This window comes from Etheostoma cragini, chromosome 14 (genome assembly GCF_013103735.1).
Source record: "Etheostoma cragini isolate CJK2018 chromosome 14, CSU_Ecrag_1.0, whole genome shotgun sequence".
NCBI classification, from domain to species: Eukaryota; Metazoa; Chordata; class Actinopteri; order Perciformes; family Percidae; genus Etheostoma; species Etheostoma cragini.
Genome location: NC_048420.1, coordinates 4,444,514 through 4,453,979, shown reverse-complemented (window position 1 = coordinate 4,453,979; position 9,466 = coordinate 4,444,514).

Here is a 9,466-nt window from a genome sequence, read left to right as displayed (position 1 = left end):
TGTCCAGAGGATAATCAGTTGATATTGTGTTTGTTTGTGTGTGTGTCCTTGAGAACTGTAAGTTGTATAACTTGTGTTGTCAGTTCATTTAAGCCTGTTGTTGTAATTGTCTGTAGTTCTGGTACATTTAAAGTAAGTTAGCTAGTTTAGTTGTTTGTGTTCTTCACCTAGGTTACACCTGGCTGTTGATTCATTAGATTCCCATCATCCTCGGCCTGATCTGAGAGAGATGTTGGAGATAGTAGACTATAAATCAAGAATGACTCCTGGCCAATGTGCTGCATAATTCTAAAATATAGGGAATATCTTAATTAATATCAGTTAAGTCATTCATATTTTATCATATTTTATTTTATCATACTTATTTTCTTTCCAGAAGCCAGCTTTAAGCCCACACACATACATGTAGATTCCTTTAAATGTTAAGGGGAAGATTAAAAAAGAAAAACTGGATTTGTGAATTTTCCCAGAATCACAACTGAATATCTAATAATATAATAACATATCTTGCTGCTCAGTCAGAATCTTGTTAACCTGGAGTCCCAGTCTCTGTCTCAATAATCATATATGTGATGTTGTAGGCCTGTTGGCGGACATCCATTTAAAATGTAGCCAATGGCGTATAACGAGCCCTATTCCATGTCCACTGAAGTTCTTCAGCTTGCACTCTAAAAAATGGTTGTCATTCACAAGGATACTTTTACTTTTATACTTTAAGTAAATTTCCAAGCCTGTACTTTGTTACTTTTACTTGAGTAAAGAAGTTAAATCAGTACTCCTACTTTTACCAGAGTATTTTTTAACACAAGTAGCTGTACTTTTACTTGAGTACGGGAAGTCAGTACTTTTGCCATCTCTGTCGCTCAACGGTGGCCGCCCACTTTTTAACAAAATAAAATTTTGAAAATTGCAAAAATAGACTTCAATGGTAGAAGCTCACAGACAGACAGGGAGCCATCAATGTAGATGATACGGTTAAAAGGATCAACACATATAATCTAATGTTACAGCGGGATATTTGTTTGATTTCAACAGCTGTCTATGCACAAAAGCTAAAGCTATACACATTAGCTTTAAACATTAGCTGTATGGCCATTGCTTTCTTTTTCAAACCTTTTTTCCCTCTCTGTGATGTTATTTTGTATTTATGTCTATTTCTGTTGACAGGGTAATCATGCTGAGCTTTTGCAATCAGCCAGGAACCTAATGTCCTTATTGACCCAATCTGAAAGGGGAGGAAGTGCAGCCAGTTGGGATGTACCTTGCAGCAGTCAGGATATAAGGTTAAATATATATGTTTTTTTTAATCTGTTCACATGGATATTTTTGAACCTGACAAGACTTTAAATAATGATTATCTTTGGTTACAATACTGCAGGGAACGGAGCCAAATAGGTCAAAATGAGATGTCAGGCAATCAGCCACCAATGCCTTCTCTTCAGATAGAAATGACCAGGTTCAACATTATATTCTGTGGATTAATTGAATCTTATAAAAACTCAGCTTGATAGTAATCAAGTTTTAACAGGCTGTTATTTCCTACAGGTCTTTTCCAGGTATGTTCACTAAGGGAAAAGGGAAGAGGCGTTTTCCTGCAGTGAATCTTGTTCCTGCTAAAAGGCCTAAACCACTGAAAGTTGCTTTCCACCTTTTGCCAAAACAATATGAAAAAACACCAAAAGAACAAGACCAAATAGTCCACTTGCAGGCAGGACTGGGCCGCAGGTCTGTTCATTTAGATGAGAGTACAACACATGATGAGGTAAGCACATTCCATAGATGTATACATTTATGATAGTTGTACTATAACTATGACAAATTTTGTTAGTTAGTTTTACTCCATTACTTTTTGAGATGTGGCAACCAGGACAACCATTTATTAAAATAGTTTGGAAGAAAGTTTCTTAAATACCTCAAACATAATCTGCATTTATGTATTGGAAAATTATTACCCTTTGGCACAGGTTTTAATTCTGCTTTTTACTGACTGATGTTCTAGTACAATCATCAATTTCAACAGGTCAGCATCCTTTGTAAGGATATGTGCTTATTAATAATGTTTTATAAATCTGCTCTGCTTACAGTTATGTGAGACACTCAAAGTTGTCTTTCCTCAATTGGAGGGTGTAACTGGAGGCTGGCTGCTTTACAAAGCAGGAGGTATGCACAATTTTGTGTGTGTAAACAGTTTATATCATATGTAAAGCATTTTCTGATTTTCTTTTTCATGTTAACGTTTTCTATAAGAGGGTGGGGTTCCCGAAAGCTTTCCATGGTGGCACCTGGTCATACTGGCTACACAGGCAACATCATAAAGGCTGCAAGCCAGGGGGGTAAATCTCCACTTTACATAGCTCCAATTCAAGACAAGCTCAAAACAACTCCTTTGCAACTAAGTAATGAAGTATTCAGTTGCATGCCTAAGGCAAAGTGCCAAAAGTGTGGAGTAGCCATTCCACTGCAGCTCCTGATGGAACACTTGAAGTCTTGCAACATCATTAATGTGGACAATGATGAAGACAACCTGGTTAATGGGGAGGATGACAGTGAGCAGGGTGAGAGACACTGTAAAAACTAAATAAAGCTTTGTCAGTAGATTTGGCATTCAATAAGGATGGCTGAAAATCCCAATTTTCATTAAGGTTAAATGGTTTTCTTAAAAAATATAAAGCCATGACTAAATTTAAGTGGTTCTTGTTGAAGTCTAATTTTTGATTATCTTTGCTTACTCCATTTTCTCAGCACCAGTTCAGGAGCCCTGTCCTATCTGCATGGAAATGTTTCCTGCTGACTTCATTAAAGTACATGCTGCTTCATGTGGAGAAAGGTACATTTTATACTATAATTCTGTTTGTTTTTTGTGTGCATATGTACTTGTTTTACTCACCAGCAGAAGTAAACCATTAAAGCAGTTTTACAAATAGAATTATAGTGTTTGACAATGTGTTGTGAATGTGGCCAGGGCAGGAAATGAGGTGTTGGATAGCACTGTTGAAGAGCAAGCAGCAATCCCTGGACCGTCCAGTAGTGTAACAGTTGCAGACGGTAGGTCCTATTCAGGGTGAGCAGCAGGACAAGAAGGTTAGGGAGGGTAAACTGTGGTGATGCAATGCAGTCAAAAGTGGCATGTCACATGGGATAACCTACACCTTATCTGACCATATTAAAACATTACAGTATTGTACTGCATTTGGTAAATAGCAGTTTATATTTATTGCAACTAATTTTATTGTCAGGTTTTAGAATATGTAATTGCTGAAATATTCTTTCCATAAGTTCCATATCCTAAGTCAGTTTATTGGTAACGTTTTCATTTTATCTCTTTCTAGAGTGGCTCACATTACAAGACCCTACCAAGGCCATGTCTCTGTTTCGGGATTCTATTCTTAGCCATCATGAAAGTAAGAATCCCTTACTTCTCAGCATGGATGTTAGAAAGAACCCTGCTGAACAAGACGCTGCGCTCATCTGCTTCTATAAGAAGCCAAATGTGGAATGGGCACGGCCCTTGAATTGCAAACTTGAAGGTAGCTTTGATTTCATGTCAAAGTAGTTAAGGCCTACTTACAGTATTGTTTCTCTTTTTTTACTATATTAACCTCTCCATTGTGTCACAGGTGATGCAGCCATTGGAGAGGGTGTGAGCCGCTTTTTCCTCTCAACTTGCATGGACAAGCTTAAGTCTGGGTTTTGCATCAACTTTGGAATGTAGACTATGGCTATGTGTAAGCTGACGTGTCAATAACAAATGTTATTAGAGTATTGTGTTTAAAAGGTTTTTCTTTACAGTAATTCAGTTTTCATGTTTGTTTGCTGGACCCTGGCAAAGTATTTACTGTTTGGAATTTTCTTTTGTCTACATTTTTTATTTCTGTTACAGCAAACACTGCTGTTACACGTCTCTTTGATGGACAGCCAGGCCATTTAGTGCCCTCAGCCTCTCACTTTCTCGTGGAAAGGGACATGTTCGTCATGGCAGGGAGAATGGTGGGGCACTCCTTTGTTCATGGAGGACCATGCCTATCAGGGCTCAGCCCTGCTGTTGTGCATGTCCTGTTTGGAGGAAGCCCAGAGACTGCAACAGTAACACTAGAGGACTGTCCAGATCTAGACATCCGGGAAACAATCAGGCTTGTATGTTTTTTATCTAACCTCATTATTTCTTCCCCATTATATACAATCAAGCAAGACAGTCTCCACCCCCTTAGCCAATTTTTCATTACAGTGGGCTCTAATATTTTATGGAAAAACAGCTGAGGGGGTGGAGACTGTCCTATTTTAGCTTTTTTATATTCTCTTTAATTACTTACTGGTTTTGCATTTTAAACTGCTTTTTAATGTCATTAAATGTTGTTAAGCAATTTAAATAGTGATACATAGATGACCTTGCCTTTCACTTCTTTCTGTCTTAAAGCTTGAAGAGGAATCTGAACTCTCAGACAAGGACAAAAAAAGTGTCCAGGACTTGGCCTATGCTTGGGATCTCCCTGGCCTTACTGAAAACAACCGAAGATGGCTTTTTGAGAAGATGTTGATCCATGCTGTGTGTGAACTTGAAAGAAATTGTCACATATTGGCAAAAGTCATCCTCAGACCTTGCTTTGGGAATAAAAAGACATGTTTCACCTTCTGTCCCTTATTGTCTGTCATTAACAGGTAATTGGACGTGTCATAAGACAAATTAAGCAACTCAGACGTGGTCTTAAAGAGACCCCAATGTGGACATTGCTGACCAAACGACCTGACACAGTGGCCCAGCTTTTTCCACAGGAGAGAGCAGTGGATTGTAACCCTGCGGTAACATTTTACAATTCAGTATTGTGTGTGTGGATAGATAGAAGCCGTGATAAAGTAGTACAACTATTCAAGTCATGTTTTATTGTTGTCAATGTAGATAATCCTGCAGCGCATCACCTGGCCTCGTGAGGATGATGATGATGATGACGACGACGACGATTGTTCACTTGAAACAAAATGCCGCGTATCAGGTTATCTTCGCCACTTCATTGAAAATGGTATGTTTTAGGAGAACTCCTGCCAACATTTTAAAAGAATAAGTTAGTCACCCAAAGTTTATATTATAAGTGGAAAGTTACTTTTAAACAGTTGACTATCTTTGCACACCTTTATGTTGGACAGGAAGTAGATAGCTGCACATTCTTCACTTACAGCTTTATTTAGAGTATTTTTCATACCTTTAACATTTTGCCATGGAATACAGTATTACAGTATTTATGTCATAGATAACTACTGCGATGCATTAATTGCATACTAAAAAAGATTTTCTTAATTTATTTGTAGCAACCCATCATTTGATCCATGTTGTTTAATCCACAGCATCACCTGATGAAGTGACTGACCTGTTAAAATTCTGGACTGGGTGGGAGATTCTTCCAAGGAATAACCTATCCATTGAAGTGGTCAAGGGTAGCTTCCCAACAGCCTGCACCTGTTTTGAGACCCTGCGAATCCCGGGTCATTACAAGGACTATGGATCCTTTGAAAATGATATCCTGGCTTGTATTGGCACTTGCCACACAGGATTTGGTCTTGTGTAGGTACAAAGCAGTGCTCACTAACACAATAGGTTAACGTTAAATAGTTAAAAGATTGTATTACTAATCAAGCATATTAATATGCAGTTTATGTTAGGAGTGTAGTAGGACCCGGACACAGAACGACCGCAAGAGGGAGTGATGTAAACAAAAATGGGATTTATTCTGAAGCCAGAATAATCAACACAAAACAAAAACACATACAACATCCAGACACGGAGGGTGATGTGGGAGATGAGGGAGATCCAAGACAAACGCCGAGAGGGAACAGGAACGCTGTGGCAGAAACACAAGGTGAGTACAAGAGCAAGACAACGGAATACCAAACAGCTGTAGTACAAGACCAGTTACCACGGGAATGTAGGTAACGAACTGGCACCAAAGAGGTGGAGTGGAGTGATGCAGTGGTGATGATGATGATGCTCAGCTGTGTAGTCAGACGGAGGAGGGGGTGAGTGGAAACGCCTCTCATGGAACCGGATAGGAGCGCCCTCTGGCGGCCGATGTAAACACAGACAGACAAACAGGAAAAACAACAACAACAAGGAAGACAGCGGGCCCATAACAGTTTATTGTTATTCTTTTTGATGGACCTATAGTATAGGCCTCCTCTGTAGCACTGTTTTGGTAATGTAGCGACTTCAAAGTTAATGTCCTTTTCAATTTAGTGTTTTTGTGTACCATAAAAGTTCTTAATCAGTGGATATCCGACTCATGTAGCTTGGTGGTTTCTCCTCTCATATCTTTTAGACCATCTTCCTGAACGATTCATGGTTGAACAATAGGCGAGGCAGCTTTATTTGTAGAGCACATTTCAGTAACAGGGCAATTTAAAGTGCTTTACACGAAAAACGGTTAAAAAAAAACAACTGATAAAACAAAATTACAGTGCATTATATGAAATTAAACATTAAAGAAATCAGAAGTTTCATTCCAATAAAATTAGACGATATGGCTAAAATGTATTTCTGTCTTATACATGTGGGGAGTTAGCTTGCCCTGATCTGGCACATTATGTGGAAAAAGTGTCAAACAGAACAGTGTTGTGTTGGCTATTTCAGTGTTCAGATAGAACATGCTCACAAAATTGAACGGCAGCAACATAGGTATCACAGCCAAAGGAATGGGATGCAGCTCTTGGGTCAACAACCTCTCTTAAAGCTGCCATTTGTCCATCAGTCAGTGGGCTTTCTGTGTCTGGGACGATGACACTGGAGCAGCCATCAGCAGTAAATCCACTGTTTTCCCACTCAATGTGAGGAATATCCATACCCTATCAATAAAAATAGAAAACCTTGTATACAGTATTAATTATCCTAATGGATTTATGGCACTTGCTCTGACTCTTTTGTAAACCCCTTTGCTAAATATTTATTAACTTAAGTATTAACTTTAAAAAAAAAACACACACATTTATGTTAGCAAGTACATATGTAGGGATTTATAATATTGCAAGCAAGGTTTACATTTGGAACATACCTCCAAGTTATCTGGGCCTTTAATTGGGTGATGGATTCGGCCCAGCTCCCAAAGCTGATTAGGGGTCATATGGCCTTCTGTTCCTATTGGATGATTGTCCCAGCCACTGCGGAAAGTGTCCAGGGCATCTTGCAGTCGTGGCAAGAACACATAATGGCAACAGAGGAGGTGTGTAGCATTGGTGATGTTGAGGAAGCCCTCTTCTTCAAGGTGGTGGAGAACATCATAGTAGATGTTTGTGACAGCTGCCCACACATCTCTCCAAAGCCTTTCAATTCTGAAAAATTGCTAAGTTAAATAGAAATCTTTAAACTTGATGTACAAGGAACTGTAATAGCTGGATCTCAAGGCACATTTTATATATAAAATATTTACAGTATATTAAACTGATAATGCAAAATCACAGCAGATTCCTTTAAGAAAATATTTCCAATCACAACAGATGCACACAATTGGACATTCTTTCAATGCAGTTTTTTTAAATCTACTTTCTAAATTTTTTAGTCATTACTTTTAGTCAAACAAGGTTTAATGGAGTACAATGTCAATGCATTCCATTTAAACTGATGTAACATTCTGATGTAATTCCAGACCCATTGCCCATCAAAAACCAAATTTTTTTGCAGCAAGGATAAAGTTGTTGAATTTCCATGCTAAGGAGGTTGCTATTCAGTACCCTTTAAGCGGCAGCCGCTTCCACGGGAGATAGGACTTTATCGTCACATTCCTTAAATAGTAGTCCTGCTGTGAGCTGATTTACTGTATGTGTAGCAAATAATACTGTTATTGCACAGCGGCAGTGAAGTGGTATTTTTCAGCTAGCAGTATCTGAAGTTTTGGGCTGACCGTTGATTGTGAACACTCTTGCCGGATATGAAGCTGCCCCTTCCAGTGACACGGACTGTAAACATGAGGCGTGCAATGTCTACGTTTTCCACGCCCTATATGCCCTATATATATGTATATATATATATAAATATATATACACAAAAAATGAATGCAAAAAATTGGGCATGTTTTTTTAACTTTGTTATAAAAAGTACCCCACTTTATCTATATAGACTCAGTAAAACTATACTTTAACAAAAAATATCTAAACAGTCATGCAAAAATAACTGAAATCCTTTATAAATGGCTCGTGAAATAAAGCATGATCATTATCCAAGTTGTAAAAATGTAGAAAGTGTACTTTGTTATTTCAAAGGGGTTTTCAACCATTTAAGCATGACCGTAAAATACTTACCTGAGAGGAAAACCAAACTTCTCCACAGACTCTTGGAAGAATGCCAGGGATGTTGCGGCAAGGTTGTTGGAGGCTGCACCAAGATACATTATCTGCAGTACAATACAGTTTTAACATTTGGACGAAACACAAATGTATGTAACATTGACAAACTTCTACTGTATATGTGTATTTATCACTGAAAACTGGGCTTACCTTCCGTGAAAAGCCATCTATTCCACCAAAGATGACAATGTTGTAGCTGTAGAAAACAAAAGCTACATAACTTAGAGACAATTTTAGTTGTTTGCTTTTTCACAGGTAAGCTTTTGAAAAAGCATCGGAATTGTAAGCTTATACTGTTAAAAAAGTACAACACATTTTTTAACAATTGCAATATACAGCAATTTCTAAAAACCCTAAATTATTACTGTAATTTTTATAAGCAATTGAAAAGTAATTTGCTAGGTCAAAAGTCAATGTGAACAACAGTTATCGTGTTTGTTGGAGAATGTGTAGGCAGTAGCATGGAATAAGCACTATTAAATATAGATGTTATATGATGAACAGGCCTATACAGAACTACAATTATATAATTACTAAAGCTTATATTTAATTCATCTGTCCTTTATCAATAAAAGGACTCGAAAAACTTCGACCCAGCAGTTCCTTGGAAACAAAAAAATGGAAGAAAGAAAAATCAGCTGCATTAATGAACATACAGTAATTACTTTTCAAACCCTAATATTCTCCTAATGATCTAAATGCCGGGCTCAATATTCAGCAACATGTTTAAAGCAATGGCTTGTATCTTAGAACTACGATAAGAGTGTAGTGGAGACTTAGCAGTAGTAGTAGTAGCTGAATCACTTAAAATTCACACACAAAAATGCCCAACTTTGAACTAATTAATTACTAGGATTTATCTAACCGATTCCCTAAAGTTATTTATTCCGAGGTGTAACGTTTTCCTACTCTGAAAGGCGTTTTAGGTGGGATTATTGACCAATTTACGGTATGGTCAGTATAGGTTATCTGCATATACAGCTTTTTTGTTGGCACGATTCATCTTGTTTTGAGAAACATCTCTGTTGAGCGCTAACGTTAGCTAGCTAGCTATAAAATGTCGTCTTGCAGACTTAGTTAGCTACCTACAGAGAGACACGAGTCACACAAACCGTAGCTATGTGTTCTAAATATATTTAGCTAA